Raw genomic sequence first — 19,861 nt, forward strand, 5'->3', positions numbered from 1 at the left:
TTGGGAAAGGTCTTTAATGAAAAAGAGTAAAATCTTGAAGACAGAACAGAAGAATTATTCAACCATTTCAGATGTCTCTATCAATAAGGCTTTCCTGGAAAGAGAGAAGACTGGGGTCTGACTCATCTTTGTATTACTCAGAGTGCTGTGTGCATGAGGATTAAGTAAATATCTTCTGAATAGAAGGATCCTTTAAAAACACCCAACTAGACCATAAGCTATCATGAACACTTACTAGTAAGTGCCTAATAACAACACTATAGTGACGGATTCGAGGCTAAAATGCAGCCTCTTATAGACATCCGGTACGGGGTCCTGGCCCTTCCTCAGACTAGCACCCCAGACCACGGTCCTAGGCCCCTTCCCCCTCAGACTAGCAGCCAAAGCATGTGCCTCCCAGTCCTCCTTCAGACTAGCACCCCAGCACAGGGTCCTGGCGTCACATCCCAATTCCGCTAAAGGAACTCCGAAGAGATCAGCCTCCCTGGGGTATGATGTACAGTGCTGGGAAGGAGAGGGACGCCTTTTAATTGCAGAGAACGTTGGTGTGATGGGCATCGGAGTCAAAGGCCTGGCTCAGTTGTCGCTGAGACTCTCAAGAGCCTCAGGCAAGTTTCTGAGCTTGAACTTCCTCCTCCATAAGGGCATGACAGCACTTTCCTCATATTGTTGGGAATGAACTAGGCCAACAAAACACATAACCAACCTCCCAGCGTGGCACAGGTTCCTGCTGCTCTCCATTTCTGGGTCCACCCTTTGTGGCTTCAGGGGACCCTCACTTTACAAAGCCAAAAAGAGAGGGGTAACAAGAAACCCAGCATTTCTATTGTTTGAGGTTATTATAAGTCTTGCATTACCCCCGCCCCTGCCTTTTTTTGCTCATACTATCATCTCCTTTGCTCATCTATCAACTTCTTGGGAATAAGACTTTTCATGTTTCCCCTCCCTACTGCTCCCCCCACCTGTGGAGCAGAGCATCCGCAGGAACAGCACGCTTACGCATTCTCTTAGCAAATTCCACCCACATTTCCTTTCATGAGGGCCCAGCTTTGTGGGACAGTCCATGTGACTAAATGATAAAGAGAAATCGTCTCTGTGACTCCACCCGTGTTTCAGAGAGGCTCAGCAGGAAACGGCACAAGATCCCTGAACAGAACCGGCCCAGGAGCCGCCTGCCTCACTCGGCATGAGCAGAGGGTTTCTTCCTAGGCACGAGCTTGGCAAGTGGCTCCCTCCGAGGAGCCTGCTGCTCCATAGGATCGAGGGGCCGCTGAACACCCAGCAAGTGGGAGCCCTCCCTCCTCAGGCCCTTCCCTGCAGCCTCCCTATTTTTGGGTGAGGCCACCTATGAGGGATGTTTACTTTAAAAACCTGCCTAAAAGCTTCATAAATCAATCTCTGGCTAGGAAAGTTAAGAAAATAAAAAATGTCTCTGACTTCCCTTTCTTTCTCAGAGCCTGGCCAAAGACGTGCTTTTCATTCCTGTGGATTCAGGAAGTGACACTGACAAAGAATATATAACAAATGAACCAGAAAAGGAAAGGCATACAAATATAAATTTTAATACAAAAATAGAAAACCTTTCTTCTAAACTTCAAAGATAGCAGTTGGCTTCCAGCCCTCGCACTGACTCTGGAAGCCCACATCTTCCCGGGGCCACACCGCGGTGCCTGGCCTGGAGCTGGTGTTCCCGGCACTCTGGCCGGGGACAGAGCGCCCCGTCTCCAGGGAGGCTAAGTCAGAATGCATTTTATTAAGGCTAATGCATGTTCTCAACCCTGTCTAATTTTTAATGTAATTATTTAACACCTTAAACATAACTCAACAGTGCAGTGCCGTTTCAACAAATACAGGTCAGAACACCATTCCTGCCTGTGGGACGAGATGGGAAAATGAACTGAACACCACATGCAGGAGGACTGGCCTAGATCTGCACAACAGAAGTCATTTGGGAATGGACCACACACTAGCTAAATGAAAGCTAAACCCTGTACAACAACGCTGCCTTTATACAGTTCCCTGGGGATGGAACAACCCAGAAGTTCCTTTAAGCTCCTTGCTTCTATGAACAGGTTTTACACTCGTGGACTGAAAGGTCAGTGAAGCTACGCTTCCCCCTGACGTGGCTCACTGCTCAGTCAGCACAGTGGAGCCCAAGGCGGGACACAGAGGAACTACATGCTCTGAAGTCATGAAGTGACCGGTGATCTTACACAGGGCACTGACAGGCAGGGGACATTTCTGGGTTCAGATTAAGACCCTGGTGAGCTCTGTATGTTGTTCTCTGCACAAATGTCCAATTCTAAGGCTAAAATTAAATGTTCAAAAGCTGAAGAGAATACAACAAAGAGGGCACTCCTGGAGAATGGCTGGTTTCATCACCACCATTACAATCACCCCCTCCCGGTCACGCGTGTCCTGCTGCTGATGGGCTGTGTGACAATGGAGAAGTGACTCAACATTTCTGTGCTGAACTTACTCAGCAGTAACTGAAGGGATTAGACTAGACCAGCTCTAAGTTCTAAGATTCTGGTTCTCGGCACACTTGGCAGTGAAAACACACTTAGTCCCTATGAGGCAATTCTTAATTTAGCCAGTGTTGAACCAAATACCAGTCACACTGTTCACTGTTAAATTGTGGTACAAAAAGAAAGTTATGCCACATGGTGTTCTAAGAATGAAGATGTAGGTTATAATAAATTCTCCCAAGGGCAGCAAAACAGAGACACTGGCCTCTCTTTCTAGGTATTCATCTTATATAGAACGTGTGATAATGCCCAACAAACTCCACGTGACTTCTCTTCTCAGAACTCTGAGACGTTGGTCAGCAAGGCAAGGCTGGAACCAGCACTGAGTGGTATTTCTTGGCTGGCAGGCTTCCTAACGACTCACTACCACCAGGTGCCCTGACTGCATCAAGAAGACACCTGGCATGCCCCCTGGAAGGCTGGCCTCAAGTTCCGATCACATGTACAAATCTAAACTGTGAGGATGAGGCTGAGCACTCAGTTGCTTCTAAGATGCAAAATTATCCATCCACACACCCTGAGCTGTTCCCAGAGGGTGGTGGTGAAGGGGTTCCCACTGAATTTTGGGAATCACCAAACCAACAGCTGAGAGGCCACTACTACCTGAGAGTTTGCAAACCACCAGAATGAACACAGTCAGAGGAGGGAAGATAAGAATAATCCAAGGAGTCTTTTTTTCTTATTATTTTTATAAAATTAAATGGTCACATACAGAAACAAGGGAGAAAGCACCAAAAAACAAACAAACAAACAAAACACAAAAAAAACCCCCAACACAAACAAACCCAAAACCAACAACAAGGCTTACTGGGGAAAAATGTACCATCAGAGAAACTGGCAGAGAGAGTGGTGGCCAGGTGGGTACCTTGTTTCATAAATAAGTTCCAGGAAGGATGTGAGTTTGAGAGAAGAACCACAAATAACGATGCCTATTCCAGCAGCGAGTGAGACCAGGGATGGAAAGTGGACCCCACACGTGTGCTGTGGGGCTCTGCTCTCGTAACCCCTAATGAATAAATGAGGCTTGCTAACAAAGCCGTCACCTTGAAGGAATGGAGCAAATTAATATATGCTCAGTAGCTTTGTCCTGATGAGCTAGAAATGTACACACACAACAGAGGGCTCAGTAGCTTTGTCCTGATGAGCTAGAAATGAAAACTTCGACTTTCGTTCTATAGTGTGGAAAACACTGCAAACAAATATGAACATTTTGCTCACACCCGCGGTATACTTACAACCAATCTGTTGAGAAAGGTAGGTAGATGGTATAGTTTATTTTGGCAAATTACATGTTACTAATTACTTCTTAAAATCCTACTCAGTGTGCAATAGAATTCTTGTAGTAAATCCAGAACACAGGTAGATGTGACACCTGTCAGTAACTTATGTTAACACAACAAACCCTCCTTCCTCTACTTCTGATCTTGATGAAATGGTTAAAATTACTGAAGGATCTAATGTCCAGTGAGTTCAGGTCACTAAAATGAAAATTGGATAAGCTATTATTTAACAGAAAACAAAGATCAGTGATGGCGAACCTATGACACGCGTGTCAGAGGTGACACGCGAACTCATTTTTTTGTTTGATTTTTCTTTGTTAAATGGCATTTAAATATATAAAATAAATATCAAAAATATAAGTCTTTGTTTTACTATGGTTGCAAATATCAAAAAATTTCTGTATGTGACACGGCACCAGAGTTAAGTTAGGGTTTTTCAAAATGCTGACACGCCGAGCTCAAAAGGTTCGCCATCACTGACATAGATGGTCAACATCATTTGTGGGTTAAGAAATACATATCAAAACGACAAGGAGACACAACTCCTTATCCACCAGGATGGCTAGAATAAAAAATAAGCGAGTTTGGCAATAACACAAGTTGGGGAAGATGTGGATAAACTGGAACCCTCATATATTGCTGGTGGGAATAGAAAATGGTGCTACTACTTTAGGAAACAGTTTGGCAGTTCCTCAAAAAGTTAATTAAGTTTTTTTTTTTAATGAAATCTTTATTGTTGAAAGTATTACATATATCCTCCTTTCCCCCCACTGAGTAAGTATTTTTGCTTAAATGAAAGGCATATGTAGTTTGCCTGCATGTGGGATAATTATTTTTCGTGCTAGGGACATAATGGGATAATGTTTACATCAAACGTCATAGAACTCACTTGTACAGCTATCATTAGGTAATTCCTCTCATTATCAGCTGGCCTTTGGTTCAGTTATTCTAGAGCTTTTCCTCTGTGCTTTCTTAGAGGGAGAAGGCGTTCTGAAGTGTCTGAACTGCTTCCCCTTTACAGTCTTCTGTTAAATTCTAGGAACTTAGGCATAAAGCTCTTCCTAAAATCTTTCAGGAAGTAAAAAAATTACCAGGGGACAGGATCAGATAGAATCTCACGCAAAAGACCTCTTAACCATTATGCTTTCGTTCTTTTTCTTATCTATTAACCCATGAGCAAATGACAAACTACCTCAAGGAAAAAGAGGAGGACTTGTTATTAGCTAAATCATGGCTTTCTGTCTAACTCTGGAAACAGGAGGCTGTGATAGGGACCTATTAACACTCTCGGTTTAACTAGATGGAAGGACAGAGTTCACAGGGACTTTGGAAGCTGGACCATCTCACTTTGCAGAATGGCTGAGCTCATAGACCCTTTGTCTTGCCAAAGCTTTTGGCCCCATTAACCAGAGGCACAACTGGGCTGATAGGAGCTTTGAGGTGAACTCTCCATCCATGTTCCACCTGCTCACCTGTCCGTTAGCAACGTACACTTTTGCCAAAGGTGTTTGGGGCACAGGATGTTAAATAATGCTGACCGGTTTCATTTCTATGATACACACAAAAGACAGAGAGACAAAGGACAGACGAATGGACCACAGTGAGGCTTACAGGCAAAAGGTCTGCGACATGGACTGCATCCTGCCATCCTGCCTTTGGTCTGGGCCAGGACAGAGCCTCCTGGAAGAACTTATCTGGGGCTGGGGGAGAAAGGCTGGCTGAGGTAATGCACAAGGGTGAGGTGGCTGGAAGGCCACGTGAAGAGAGGAAAAGCATGGTTCATGCCTCACAGCGGGCATCTCCCCTCTCCTACCCAGTGTGCCCTCGGGCACCACACAGGACACCCACAGCAGCTACCTTCCAGAACAGGGAGGATGGCTGCAATTCCCTAAGACAGGGCATGGAGAAAATGTCCCCATAAATCATGCTGACATAGCTATCCGAATATCCTTCTCGGCTTCTTCCCTTAACTCTTTTCTCCTGAAGATATTTTTGACAATTGGGTTGATCCAGTGCTGCTGAAAAGCAGTCTTTCTGACAGGTAGGGTGTGTGTTGGCGGCTGAGGAAACATTCTAAGCCCCAGGGAAGCGTTACCTGTGGGGGAATGTTCTCTAAAACATCCGTGCCCCTCTCTGCTCAAGTGACACTTAGTCTCGAAAGATGTATGGCGCAAGGCTCCCGTGTGTGCTCAAGTGTTCCGTTAAATATTCATTCCTGCTCCCGGAACCTCGGAGTCCAGGGCCCAGAAATGCTCACCCTCCAAGCCACTTGACTGATTTCCTCTCTTTAAATAGACTTTCATATAACCTCCCACTTGACAGAGAGTAATACTAAACCAAGAACCACCACCAAGGAGGCCTGGTTCATTATCAGGAAAATGTCATGCATGGTCAATTAGCAAAATGACTTAAACCAGGCTCAATCATCTATTTAAAAAATGAGCGGTGATACTAGTCTAGGCCACCAGGTGACCCTACCCACAACTAATAATAAAGTACTGAGAGGAGAGACAGTAATTCTGAGGGACAGGCAAAGCTGAGGCCCTGAGGACTTGGCTGAAATGAAGTGCTTAATCCAGGTGGATAAAAGGAAGGATCTAAACTCTGTTCTGTGCTTTTACATGAATCATCCCTTTGTCCAACATATCTACGGTGGATACGCTCCCTGCCCGGTATTCAGTTAGTAGCAGCCTCCCTCTCAGACTGAGTGCTGTGGTTATCACAGTGCTTGTGTTCAAGCGAGCCCTTTTTAACTTCCTGGGGGAATCACAAGACATTCTGCCAAGATGCAGGAGAACTAGGGGTCAAGAACTAGTGGTCCTTGGGGACCACACAGGTGGTTCCATGGTGGAGTCAGTCCCCTACAAAAATACTAGAAAATCATATTTCTAATAAGGGATTTGTACCTAGGATACAGAAGTTACTCTCACAGCTCAATAATAAAAAAGACAATAATGAAGATTTAAATAGACATTTCTCCAAAAATCCACATCAACAGTCATCAGGGACATAAATGCAAGTCAAACCCTGGCCACGGGAGAGAAGCCAGACACTAAGGTCCAGGTACTGTGTGACTTCAAGACATGAAACATCCAGAACAGGCAAATCCACACACAGAGAAGGTAGATCTGCAGTTGCCAGGGGCTGGGTAGGGGAGTGACTGCTAAAGAGTGCTGGGTTTCTTCTGGGGGTGATGCAAATGTCTTATAACTAAATTATGGTGATGATCCTATAACTTGGTAAATGTACTAAAATCCATTGAATTGTACTCTTTAAACAAGAGAATTTTATGATAAAGTACCTCTCACTCAAGTGGCTGGTTGGCTCTTTCCCTGCAAATTCTGGGGTTCCGAGCATTGCGCCTCACATTTCTGAGTCCATACAGCCCTCACCTGACGTCGTTGAAGCTGCTCCTACCTTCCTGTATCTCTCACCGCAGCGAAGGATGGCTTTTACCAGAATGCAGGATTCTCTCCATTTTATGGAAAATGAACATTTTTCAGGTTTGGTTTTTAATACAGAGCATTTCCTGATGAATAAAAAATGAGTGGAAAGCATTTCCAAAGGAGTATGCCTAATAGGGGATAAACTTGAAAATTTTACACCCAGGGCTCAATGGGATAAACACGGCTGAGAGCAAGCATTACATCCTCACACCCTGGATGTAAACCAAGGAAAATAACTCATTCCTAAGGACTCACGGTGGCTACCAATTATTTTAGATGCAATGCCCTGTTCCTCCCTGAACAGCAAAGCCAAAGAGTCAAGAGAAGAGAGCGGGATTTCATGTATTCTCGTCCTCCCCGCTCCCTCCCCCACCCCCACTCTCCGCCACTCCAGTAAGGACAAGATTCCTCTGAATTTAGAATTCAACCAGATAAACGGCTGAATTACCAAAGGGAAACAAGTTTCAGCCATCATGGCTTTACCAATTTTGCCATTGGGGTATGGCTGCCTGAGTATTGAAGTTAGAAAGCACACAAGGACAAAAGAGATTGTTAAAAATATGCTGCAAATCCATTTTAGCCAGTGTCAGTCACCTAATGGAAGGTTTGAATTTCAGCTGAAACAAACAAAACCTATTAGCTGAATTACATTGTGGGACCAGGAGCGGAACATAAGCATGTCATCTAGCCTCAAATTACTAGATCAATTTTTATAGAGGTGGTTCTTCTCAACAACCATTTTCAAATTTGCAGAGATCCAATGACAAAGCAATTCCTCGTTCTGGTATCTGTTTATAGCTTTAAAGGGCAACATTTCTTGTTCGATGGTGTAAGTAGACAACATAGGTGTTTCTAAAAATAGGCATTTCTCCGGCTCCCTTTTCCCAGGCAGCGCCAGCGCTCTTGTGATGAAGACAATGGTGACACGGGCTCCTTTTGTCCTCCAGCCCACATCCCACACATGTCTGTGTGGGCAAAGTTTTTCACTCTTGCTGCCGTGAGCCTCACTCAGGTCTAATAAGATACTACTAAGGGGAACCTACATATTGATGAGATCAAAGCTGTCTGCCAGGGATCCCCAGCCTTTCTGAGGGCCGGGAAGCAGGGTCTGGACCTCAAGGCTTCGAGGCCACCCTTGGGGAGGCAGACACCCCGGTTGGGCCCTCCCTTCTGTCCACACTATACCTGTGACCCTGGCTCCTCACTGCACCCTTACCTTTCTCACCGTAATCAATGGTAACAGCTGGCTCCCCCCCCCCCCACTCCCCGCCCCAAAATCTGGGCTATTTACAAGGCTCTCAGTGGCATTTTTCTGCCGCGAACGTATTTTTTTTAACACAGTATCATTTGGATCACAAAAGCACAAGTGATGGTCCACTTCATTTGGAAACAGTGACGATCTGAAAAATGTTAAACATCAGCTGACCTAAGCTATACTTTACTGGGTCTAGAACTGAAATAAAAATATAAACTGGACTCAAGAAACCTTAGAGACTGAAGCTGCTTGGATGGGTAGTAAGCACTGAAAACAGACTCCCCAGTCCTTGTGAAATGCGATAGGAGCAAAACCAACACTGATGTCATCCAACTCACCCTACGTCTTTGACAGGAATATGTTTCCCGACGAGGCTGCATGTGAAGGAGCTGCCATCTTTACTGCAACTTTAAACCCAAAATGGCAGGAAAGTGACCAAATGGACTGGGTTTTCCATCCCGGTTTCCCACTGTGGCTCTGAGCGACCTCCTTATAATGCTCTTCATCACTGCACTTCCAGCAATGGCGACATCAGCACCTTTACACGGGTTATCCGGAGGGCTCAGAAGCCTCACCACAGGGAAGGCAGCTTCCTGTTAAACTGCCGGTAAATCACCTTCCACCACCTATCGTGTGTGCACCACAGAGGCTCAGCTCCCCTAGAACACCGGGACAGGCTAGGGCTCACTGTGTGCTGGCTCTGGGTCTGGGCAGGGCCCAGGTGGGGAGAAGAGGAGCAGGGAGGTGTCCCTGCCTAGAAGGAGGACCCACAGAGTCTAGCTCAGGAGACAGATGCACTTGTGCAGGGGCGTGTTCCCAAGTCAGAACTCAGGGAACCAGGGCCTGACAGCAAGCAACAACAACTGAGATGGAAGTTGACATTAACAAGTGAGCTAGCCCTCGGGCATATGGCTCAGTGGTTGAGCTTTGACCTACGAACCAGGAGGTCACAGTTCGATTCCTGGTCGGGGCACAATCCCAAGTGCGGGAGGCAGCCAATCGATGATTCTCTCTCATCACTGATGTTTCTATCCCTCTCTCCTTCTCCCTTCCTCTCTGAAATCAATAATATATATATAGTGAACTGGAGTGACCCGGTGGTAAAACAAGAGAATTCTAAGAGAGGAGACGAGGCTTACAAGTGTTGGGAGGCCTCCAGGAAGAACCAAACATTGAGGTATTAGAATGTGAGGCCAGCTCCCCTGCCCTAGGAGTCAGAGTGAGTTCAGCTGGGTCCTAGCCATAGAGGAAAGCCCTGCATGGAGGCCACGGTGCCCAACTCCAGCCCTTCATCAAGGATAAGGCCACTGCTGCCCAGCCCTGCTGGCTCTTGCCCCAAAGAGAAAAGGACAGGGAATCATGAGTCACTGATGAAAGAATTACTATCCTTCTGTGAGCCAGAGGCCAAGTGCTCCCATGGCCCACAGCACAGCACTCCCCCCTCCCCCTCTCGGTCTCTGAGAGCTTCAGAAGGGGAGATGGAGGTGGGAGGCCCAGCAGTCCCCATGCTGGGGTCAGCAGCAGCAGGCTAGTGTCGAGGCACAGGGACAGAGACCAGGTTCTGAGGAGGACAGGGGAGAGAAGTGGGCAGACTACTGGGGCTCTGTCCAATTCCTACACCTGCTTCCAACTGGCTAACCTGCACCTACAGCTCTCATTAGGACAGAAATAAATCATGGTGTGTCCCCAGCTATGCAATGCAAAGTCAATAGTTCTCAATAGTAAAATGTGGGTTAAGATCCAGAACACCAATAAGCCAAAGAAATTAGCCAAAGCACATGGGTCAGCAGAAAATACTGCACTTAGGATGGTGGATTAAAATCAATTAGCAGGAGAGCCCTGGCCGGTGTGGCTCAGTTGGTTGGAGTGTCGTCCCATGTATGACAAGGTCACCGGTTCAATTCCCAGTCAGAGCACATATCTAGGTTGCAGGTTTGATCCCTGGTCGGGTGCATAAGGGAGGCAAAAGATCCATGTACTAGTATCTCTCTCACACCAACGTTTCTTGTCTCTCTCTCTCTCTCTTTCTCTCTCTCTCTCTCTCTCTCCCCTCCCTCCCTCCCTCCCTCACTCCCTCCCTCCCCCCTTCCTCCCACTGTAAAATCAACTTTTTAAAAAAATCAATTAGCAGGAGAGATGCTCAAATAATCAAATATCCAACTCCCTATAAAAACTGTCACCCAGGCCCTCGCTGGTTTGGCTCAGTGGATAGACCGTCGGCCTGTGGACTGAAGGGTCCCAGGTTCGATTCCGGTCAAGGGTATGTACCTTGGTTGCGGGCACATTCCCAGTGGGGGGTGTGCAGGAGGCAGCTGATTGATGCTTCTCTTTCATTGATGTTTCTAACTCTCTCTCTCCCTTCCTCTCTGAAATCAATAAAGATATATTTTTTAAAAACACACACAAAAAAACTGTCATCCAGGAGGCCGGCAGGAAAGCCATGTAATTTCTATATTTATTTCCCACTACTGAGTCTCTTTTTCTAGAGATGAATTAACCAGAAAACTAAGCAAACGACATATCCAATTCACAAACAAGAACATGTTGTTATACATATAGGCTTTTAACAGCTGAAATTATAAACTTTCAACTGCCTTGTAGGCATCTTTTCTAAAATTGAATATATATCTAATGAAGGCAACTGCAGGACTGAGTTGGGAATTACGGCACACTGTTTAGTGAAAATACTGACAAATTGGATAACAACATACACAGAACAGCCTCAGCAATTGTGGTTCAGCTGGCTGGCTACGGTCTAGAAATAGGCTGCCCGAAATCGGCATCAATCTCGGAAACAGAAGCAACGCCTCTATTTAGGGAAGATCACTGCATTGGAGCCTGAGGCTGAGGTCAACCCCTTGTCACCAAACCCCACAGAGGGATGGATGTGCCTTGGGACTAGGAAGGTGACCGACCTGTCAAAGACCATCAGCAAGTCCTTCGACCTGAGGCTGTGCTGGGGTGGCAGAAACCAGAGGTGAGAGCCAGCTGGCCACCTCTGTTATCTGAAGGTGGCTCCCACTGCAGGCCATCCAGGACCATGGGCCAGAGTAAAGAGGAGGACAAGGGATGAGGGTACAGGATAAGGCAGAGAGGGAGAGTTCCAAAAAGCAGACCTGGGCCTGGAAACCCTTTCGAAGAAAGAACTGAGACTTGGAACACAGCCACGAGGGAAGGGGGCCGCCGGAAGCCACGTAAGCCACCCAGAGCCCAGTGAGCAGAAGGTCGGGGCAAAGTTACAGCGAAATTCTGGCTGAGTTCCCTGTCATTTTTGTTAACATAATAAAACAGCCAGTGAAACATCTCCAGGCTGCAAAGTCCATAGATTTCTAACAGATGGTATAACAAAGTACAAGTGCACTGTCCTCAATCACACGCTCCTGTCATGCCCTCCACCCCCCCGCCCCCCCCAGGTAAGTGCTCCTGCAGCGGGAGACTGGCAGGGTCAGTGTCAGCAACTGTCCACCGCACCTCTGCAGAAGGTGAGAATTAGCACACCACCTCACAGACAGGTGGCAGGTGATCACAACAAAAGCAGACACGGCACAGAGAAATAAAGAGGAATTCATTCTGCACATTGTTACTTAGGGGCGAGCTGATCTTTCCAAGGATTCTGGGGAGGCAGCTGTCCAGCCTTCCACCAGCAAAGGATGAGAATCAGGCAAAGCACAATCAATGGCTCCTGGGTCTCAGGTCGGACAGATCCCACAAGCCGAGACAAAGATGTGATGCTGACTGTCCTGGAGGCAGCGGCTGGGCCCGCAGTGTCTTCCTGGTTGGCAGGTCGAGGGACATCAGCAGCAGGAAAACCGTTATTGCAGCCAGGGGTCCAGGAGACGGAGAAGCAGCATCCTCACATTTGGCTCCCACAGCGAGCATCTGGGAAAGAGGATGAGGGGCCCAGCCTACAGTCTGGAGGCCCCGATGGGCAAGCTCCCTGCTGCTGGTCCCAGACAACTGCTGGGGGGCTGGCCCCACTCCCAGACTCTGGTCCTTAGGAAAAGTGGGCTTGGGATGCAGGGGGCATGAATGTCTGCTGCCTTCTCTGCTGGAAGAGGCCACCGGTGGGCCCGGGAGCCATGGGTCCCAGGCAGGCTCCCAGCCCGCAGGATGAGAATGTAAAAATGTGTAAAAGTCATGGGAAAGGGGCAGCCACACAGAAACCCTCCACACTGTTGGCTCTATTCCCTGGGGCTGCAGGGGCATGGACCTATGCGGAGCGGGCAGAGAAGCTGTGCACTTCAGAGCTGGCCTCCTACCCAAGGTCAGGGGAATAAGCCGGGCCTGCCCTCTCCTGCCCTCTCCATCCCTGGGCTGAGTGACATGAAGGTTGAAGTGAAAGGCCTCTCTCTCCTGATTGATGTCAACTCTGACCCACAGCCACAGCTCTGGGGCTGCACCCCCGCCGAATTCCTCAGAGAAAATTGCCCAGACCTGGGTGGGCTGCTCCTCCAGGGTCAGCCAAGCATATAAACACAAAAGAAAAAGAATGGTTAGGAGCGCTGTGCTCCTAGGACCCTCAATGCACTAAAAATCACTAAATAAAACTTTGTGGTTCTATGTGAGGTGGAGCTAGGTTCTGGGTTCAGATAACTACAGATGTGGGCCGATTTTCATTGGCTGAGCCATCCACACACTGCAGCATGTCCAACACTCTTGCCCTGCCCTGCCTCTGCACTGCCGACAGGACACCAGCCACAACCCAAATGCCCCCCGAATACCCCAAACTCCCTAGGCAGGGCGGTCCTATCTCCATTGAGGACAACCGCAGTGTCGGGTGGCACCTGGTTCTCCCTCCCCAAATAACAGACAAATAGAATTAAGAAGGAAAGCACGTGTGCCCTCACTGACTGGCTACCAAAGTGGGGACTCTACAGGGATGGGCGACTGCCACCTCCTTTCTAACGCCCAGCTTGCAAGCAGCTCCTGCTGGTGGAGATGGGGACTGTACAACCTGTCACACTGCAGTTAGGAACCCGTCCTACTTTGTGCCCTGGGAGACTATGGCTGGAATGTGAGCGCAGTCAGGATGCAATGCTGAAGTGGAAAAACCCAGGGCAGGAAATGATAAGAGTTGTGAGGACGTGGGCAAACATACCGTGAAAATCTCCTGGTCCTTAAGGCCTTGAGGATGTTACCAATCCCAGAGAGGAGAAAGGCAAGGAAAGTAAGCTTTAAGCAAAGTGAGAGGTAGGAACTGTGTGCAGCTCTGGGTAAGGCATGCTTATGTCCGGGACTAAATCACGGATCAGCTTCCTTTTAGTTTGCAAATTCTATTATATTGTAAGCATTTGTCAGCAAACACTTTTTGCTTCTGATGTTCTGAGTTGTACGACCCTGAATCAAATTATTCCATGGAATGTGCCATTTGAGCATAAATGGGTGTGAAAGTCACCGAGTTACAGTGATGAAAGCTTCCGGACAAGGCCACAGAAATGAAGTCACACTAACCATTTCTGGATACTCTGCTTCTGTTACACACCCCAAGAGACCATCTGTGGCTCTCTCTTATCTTCAGGTTACAAAATTACTGAACAACACGCTGGAAGGTTTGGTCACAATCCACTTTGAACGGGCAGTGGTTCTCAACCTGTGGGTCGCGAACAATGAAAATACACCCTGCATATCAGATATTTACATTACGATTCATAACAGTAGCAAAATTATAGTTATGAAGTAGCAACGAAAATAATTTTATGGTCACAACATGAGGAACTGTACTAAAGGGTCGCGGCATTCGGAAGGTTGAGAACCACTGGGTTAGAAACTGAAGAACAGCCTCTCAACCCATTTTCCTGAACCTGTTTTCCTGAACCCAGTGCAGAGCAGTTGTATGAACCACCATGTAGTTTGCTCTGATGAAGACCTGGCAGTTTCCTGCATTCTGTCTAACTAACTGATAACGGCCTTTCACATCACAACTCATAATCTCAGAATCGTCTGGTCAGCTTTAGCAGCAGCAAGAGGAAAATTCCAAGGTGAAGGATGCAGTGATCCCCACTTCTGCTGGGATTTTATAAATGCCAAAGTGACAATAACAGGAAGAGGTTTGAGGGTTCTGTGGTAACAGACTTTTTGTTAATGAAGAAAAGTACCCAAGAGAGCATGTGATAAGCGTTCCTGTCCCTGCCATCCAACATTGCCAGATGTTAACATTTTATGATGCCTGGAACTAACACATCACAGATAAAGTCCCTAATTTTCCCTCTTCAGCCCTCTTTCATTTATTGGCTAATTTAGTTAAGCCATGAACCATGAGCTTCCAGTCACTTACCCAATTGCTCTGTTGGGCTTTCTTTTCCCCACAGATTCATAGAAGTTTGCTACAGGTGACGGGCACTGATAATTTCAGTCAAGTATTGCACATACCTCCTCACAGTCAGACACTTCTCTTTTTTAATTTTCAGAGTCTTATCACATAGAAGTTTTACACTGTCATGCAAATTTACCAATCTTTCTGTAAACACTTCTTATATCTTGATATTTTTAAAGGAAGTATTATCTGACTTTAGCTCTTAGGTGATAGAAATTTGATGGCTGATTGTTCCAATGAGGTGAAGACCCCTGAAGGAGGGAAGGAACAATAAAGTCCCAACAAGACAAGTGACTTGCCAAAAGCAGCATGTGGAGAGCAAACCCCAGGCGTCTGATTCCCTGTCCGGTCCCTCTAACCTAGAGGATCAGGTGTGCTCTCCCTGCTGGTCAGGACCTGGAGCACTGAAATAAGATTCCAAGAAGTCAAGCTGTGAATAAATAAATGATTAGGGGAGAATAAAAAACTTTCATAAGTGTTCGTTTTCATGATCTTGATTAGATTAAAACTTCTTGATAACAGGGATTATATTTAATGTTGGTTTCCAACTTCTCTCAGGGTCAGAAATTCAAACACCTGCAGGACCAGGTGGGTACTAAGTGAGGGAAGTGGGTGGGTGTGTCCCAGGGCCAGCAGCCATTCCAGGGGCAGCTGTGGAGATGCAGGAATACAGGCTCCTGCTCAGCACACAGTGGGTCTCCATCCCCATTTTCGGGATGAATGGCAGCACAAAATCTCCCACTGAGCAACCTTCTTTGACATTACTCTCATGAGTTCTAGATAATTTGAGAAAGATAAGTCACTTTGTTCCCACCTTCTGAACTGCACACATGGAAGAGTCTGAGAGATGAAAAGGCTCGTGCTCTGATCACAAAACCTCCAAGAGATTCTGGCTGGGGATGATCTACTGTTCTTCAAAACAGTGAAGGCCTTATATTTCTTCTCCTTTAAAACCCCAAGCTGCAGCTGTCACTGAGGCATATTGACAGAAAGCTTACTGCAGTTCTTACCGAGCTGACGATGACAGGAATTAGTACTGCATATCGATTGAACAAGGTTTTGTTTTTCGTTGTACACATTTGTTTTAAATGAAAAGGAACCCACATAAAAAATGCATAACTTGTTCCAAGTAGGTTACGATAGTTCTCTAAGAGAATAACTTACACAAGGTGGTTTATTTTTTTCAAATGACACCGTTAATTAAGAATTTGCCATTTCAGAATTGACGTCATTGTGTCTGCGTGGCAAAACAGGAACAAAATGAAGTTGCTCCATAAAATAAACAAATTACCAAAAAAAAAAAGGATCTAAAACTCCTTTTAATCTTGGAAGCATCTTGATCTCAGCAAACGAAAGATAAAAAAAATGCCCATCTCTGACTTTTACATCAATAAAGCAAATAAATTGGCTGAGCCATTCATGATGACAGAGACGTTTTATCGGTGTACAAGTTCAATGGACTGTTAACATAAACTGAGAGGTCGTAGTCATGGCTGGCTCGAACCCTGTGTTACACAAATCAGGTAACTGCATCCATACATCTGCACAGAAGGAGCACAAAGGTCACAATGTAAATCTGGTCTAGATGTTACACTATTGGAAAGTGACTGCCTCAAAAAAAAAAAAAAAAGATACACGTAGAGAGTGGGCATAAGTCCCGACAGAGCACAGACCTTTGCCCTTTTTATATGAAGTTGCCACTTCTCACTTGCCCTTGCTCATTCTGTAGAAACTTCTTTACCCATATTTCAATAAGCAACATTTACCTAGAGGCGTGTCCCAGAGGTTCAAAATGTAATCATATATCTTATATAAAACTCAGTGCCCTCCATACAATTATACCTATCAATCTATAATAATAAAAGCATAATATGCAAATCAACCGAATGGCCGAACAGCAGAACGACCGTTCAAACGACCTTCTGGACAACCTTCTGGATGAAGCCGGGGCTGCAAGGGCTGAGGCAACCAGGGCTGCGAAGGCCTACTCTTGCATGAATTTCGTGCATCAGGCCTCTAGTATTTTATAAAAGTAGGTATAATGTAGCTACATTAAAATTCAAATTTCAACCATTTGAATATATTTTTGCTATCAGTTTACTGAAGGTCTCTTGAGTTCATCACTAAAAGTAAATATACTTACAATGAGATAACTACTAACATAACTCATAAATTACCATATGAGCCAGCAAATCTACTCCTAGGTATATGCCCAGAAGAACTGAAACGTAAGTCGACACAAAAACTGTACGTAAATATTCATAGCCACATTGTTTAGACTAGTCAAAAAGTGGAAATCTCCCAAGTGTCCATCCACTGATGAATGGATCAGGTGTGGTGTATCCACACAATAGAGGATTATCTACACTAATAAAAGAGAAACATGGTAATTAGCATATGACCGCTACCTTTCCCATTGGCTAATCAGCATATCCTTATGCAAATTAACTGTCAGCCAAGATGGCGGCTGGCAGCCATGCACTGAAGTGAGCAGGGAGGCTTGCTTGCTCCAGTGACTGCGGACTCCAACGTTCCCCGCCTGCCGCTGCCGGCCTCTCAGCTGCAACTCTAAGCAACTATGTACTATGTTGCAAATATAGAAGCTAAACAAAACCCCAGAAACCGGCTTTCAGTCAGCCCCGGACCGCAACATTGTATCAATGTTTTCAGCAGCGAGGCCTCAGAGCTAAAGCTGGCCCAGAATAAAAAAAAAAAAGAATAAAAGGAGCGGTTGGGAGCTTCAGTCACCCGCTTCCGGAAAACAGCCCTCAGCCCCTCACCCAGACTGGCCAGGTACCCCAGTGGGGACCCCCACCCTGATCCAGGACACCCTTCAGGGCAAACCAGCCAGCCCCTACCCATGCACCAGGCCTCTATCCTATATAGTAAAAGGGTAATATGCCTCCCGGCACCGGGATCAGCGTGACAGGGGGCAGCGCCCAAACCCCCTGATCAGCCCTGCTCTGTGCCTGATAGGGGGGAGCTCCCCAACCCCCTGATCGCCCTGCGGCTCTGTGTGTGACAGGGGGTGGGGCCACAACCTCTCTATCCGCCCTGCTCTGTTCATGACAGGGGAAGGCGCCCCAACCCCCTGATCAGCCCTGCTCTGTGCCTGATAGCGGGGAGCTCCCCAATCCCCTGATTGCCCTGCGGCTCTGTGCGTGACAGGGGGGAGCTCCCCAACCCCCTGATCGACCCTGCTCTGTGTGTGACAGGGTATGGAGCCCCAACCCCCCTGATGGGCCCTGCTCTGTGAGTGACAGGGGGCAGCGCCCCAACCCCCTGATCGGCCCTGCTCTGTGAGTGACAGGGGGCAGCGCCCCAACCCCCTGATCAGCCCTGCTCTGTGCGTGACAGGGGGTGGCGACGCAACCTCCCCATCGACCCTGCCTTGAGTGTGACAGGGGGCAATGCCCCAACCCCCAATCGGCCCTGCTCTGAGCCCGACCAGGGGCTGCACCTAGGGATTGGGCCTGCCCTCTGCCACCCAGGAGCAGGCCTAAGCCAGCAGGTCGTTATCTCCCGAGGGGTCCCAGACTGCGAGAGGGCACAGGCCGGGCTGGGGGGACCCCCCCCCCCCCAGTGCACAAATTTTTGTGCACCGGGCCTCTAGTTCAGCTATAAAAAGGAATGAAGCACTGACATATGAACCTTGAAGATACATTAAGTGAAAGAAGCCAGACACAAAAGGCCATATATGATTCTGTTTATATAAAATGTCCATAATAGGCAACTCTAAAGAGACAGCAGATCAGTAGTTGCCAGGGGCTGAGGGAAAGGGGGATGAAGAGTGGTTGCTAATGGGTGCCGGGTTTCATTCGGGGGAGATAAAAATGTTCTGAAATTAGAAAGTAGTGACATTTGCACAATTCTGTGAATATCCTAAAAAACATTGACTTATACACCTTAAAAGAGTGAACTGTTATCTCAATAAAGCTGTTGTTTATACATATGAAAAAAGAAAAGTAGGTGTAGTATAAATTCTGGAATGGGAATGAAAACCCACTCTTGTTTTTTGCAGTCTATCCAAATTTAAAATATGTGTAAACTTCTCACCACATCCTTTTGGATTTGATAGAATTACTGAGCATTTGGGCACAAAGGAGGATGCTAACATAGCACTCTTAGCTATGTGCCTGGTGACTGAGACAGTGATCCAGTACCCGCTCCCAGGACACCTGCTCTGAAAGCCACCCTCATCTTTATTTTCCGTCTGGATTGAATCTCTCATTACAACATCCATCATCTGCTTCTGCCCCCATTACTTAACAACCCTCTCATCTTTCCTATAAGACTTTAACTCTTTGAGGCAGGATCTGGGTCTAATTCTTTCTGGAACAAATCCTCAGCTCCATCTTAGAACCTTACTAGTAAACAGGATAAGAAGGAAACAAAAGGTATGAAAGTATAAATGGCATGTTGCCATTTTTACAAGAAAGAGAATAATTTGGTATTATGTTGTGGGGGAAGAAGAAATTTTCCTCTACCCTTCAAGACTCTTTCGGCTGGTCTAATAAAAATAACATGAGACAGCCCTGACCGGTTTGGCTCAGTGGATAGAGCGTCGGCCTGCGGACTTAGGGGTCCCGGGTTTGATTCCGGTCAAGGGCATGTACCTTGGTTGCAGGCACATCCCCAGTGGGGGGTGTGCAGGAGGCAGCTGATCGATGTTTCCCTCTCATCGATGTTTCTAATTCTCTATCCCTCTCCCTTCCTCTCTGTAAAAAAATCAATAAAATATATATTTTTTAAAAATAACATGAGACAGATTACCAAGAGAAAATAACCGTATTTAATTACATACGTACACATGGGAACCCCACATACACGAGAGAGTCAGAGACACCACATGTACAAGAGGTTCAGAAAGAGAAAGGGGAAATGAGGTATATGTGACATTCTGAGCTAAAGATCATCTTAGGGCTTCAGAGAAGACAAAAGTTATTGCAGGATAATAAGAAGAGCAGATACTCAGTAATTAGTAGTTTGCCCGGCCACACAGATAGGTCAGAAAAGTTATTTTTGCCCAGTCGGTGTGG

The 19,861-nt window shown here is 46.6% G+C and overlaps 1 protein-coding gene across 1 annotated transcript in view; it reads right to left on the bottom strand.

Moving 5' to 3' along the window:
* The window catches only part of ATP11A (ATPase phospholipid transporting 11A), a gene marked incomplete at its 5' end in the record, with an annotated part of 136,343 nt that overhangs the window by 72,300 nt on the left and 44,182 nt on the right, over positions 1-19,861 (bottom strand). The gene's annotated exons all lie outside the window — the stretch shown is intronic.

Source organism: Myotis lucifugus, unplaced genomic scaffold (assembly GCF_000147115.1).
Source record: "Myotis lucifugus unplaced genomic scaffold, Myoluc2.0 scaffold_33, whole genome shotgun sequence".
Taxonomy (NCBI): domain Eukaryota; kingdom Metazoa; phylum Chordata; class Mammalia; order Chiroptera; family Vespertilionidae; genus Myotis; species Myotis lucifugus.